The sequence below is a fragment of the Petaurus breviceps genome, unplaced genomic scaffold (assembly GCF_028583685.1).
Source record: "Petaurus breviceps papuanus isolate PSGF00001 unplaced genomic scaffold, PetGlider_PUasm1.0 90760, whole genome shotgun sequence".
In the NCBI taxonomy this organism is placed as follows: domain Eukaryota; kingdom Metazoa; phylum Chordata; class Mammalia; order Diprotodontia; family Petauridae; genus Petaurus; species Petaurus breviceps.
Genome location: NW_027187338.1, coordinates 10,966,900 through 10,968,322, shown reverse-complemented (window position 1 = coordinate 10,968,322; position 1,423 = coordinate 10,966,900).

Genomic DNA, 1,423 nt, shown 5'->3' with positions numbered 1-1,423 from the left:
GAAGAAGAAGAAGAAGAAGAAGAAGAAGAAGAAGAAGAAGAAGAAGACTAACTTCCACTCATTACTCCTAATTCTATCCCCTGGGTCAAGCAGAGCAAGTCAAATGGACTCCACGACAGCCCTTCAAATACTTGAAGGCAGCTAGCATGTCTTTTCTAAGTCTGCTCTGCTTCGAAATAAACAGACCACTCCCATCTCTATCAGCTGATTCTTTCACAATACAGTCTCAGATTTCCAACCCATTTTGGTTGCCCCCCTGTGGGAGTACTACAATTGGTCAATGTCCTTCCCAAAATGTGGTACCCAGACTGAACACTCCAGATTAGTTTGATCAAAGTAGAGGATGGCAGGATGACCACCTCCCTCATTCTGGACACTACCTACTCCTCTCTTACAGCATCCAAAAGTCTAGTTGGCTTTTTGTTATCTACTGTGTCATAACATTGACTCACATTGGAATCGAAGTGAACTAAAACCCCAGACATTTCTCATGTGAATTATTTTCTCACCATTACTTCTCCATTTTATACTTTGTGCAAATGATTTTTTGAACCCTAGTGTATGGCTTTGCATTTATCTCTATTGCATTTCATTTTAATAGATTCAATCAGTTCTTCTAGTTTGTTGGGTTCTTTCTGAAGCATGACTATTATCTGGAGTGCTTGTTACCCTGGGATTATCACAGATTTAGAGCTGACTGGGATCATACAAATCTAATGTAGCCTCTTAATTTTATAGTTGAGAAAAGTGAGGTCCTTCCTGAGATCAAACATGTAGTAATTATTCCTCTTAATAGTACTAGGGCAACTAGGTGGCACAGAGTGCTATTCATAGAGTAGATAAAGTGCTGGACCTGGAGTCAGGAAGACGTGAGTTCAAATCTGGTCTCACTACTTTCTAGCTTAGTGAATTTAAGTAAATTACTTAAATGCTATCTGCCTCAGTTTCCTTAATTGTAAAATGAGGATAATAGTAGTACCTACCTCTCAGGGTTCTTGTGGGGATAAAATGATATAATATTTGCAAAGGGCTTAGCACACTGCCTGGCACGTAGAGGTACTTAATAAATTCACCTTTCCCTCCTTCCTCTCCTCTGTCTATAAATATGATAGATATGTGATTTATACCTGCATCTAATCATTAATTTTTAAAAATTTTAAAGAACACTGAGCCCAGGACAGATCCCCAGGGCACTCCACTAGATACTTCCTTCCAAGTAGATGTCAATCTATTGATAACCACCCTTGGGGTAGTTTTGAATCCACCTAATTATTCTATTGTTATCCAACCAATATCTCTCTGCCTTGTCTACAAGGATATCTTGAAGGATTGTTCAATACCTTTCAGAAATTCAGTTACATGATGAAATTAAAGCAGGTATCATGGGAAAGTGAAAAGAGATCTGAGGTCAAAGAACCTGATT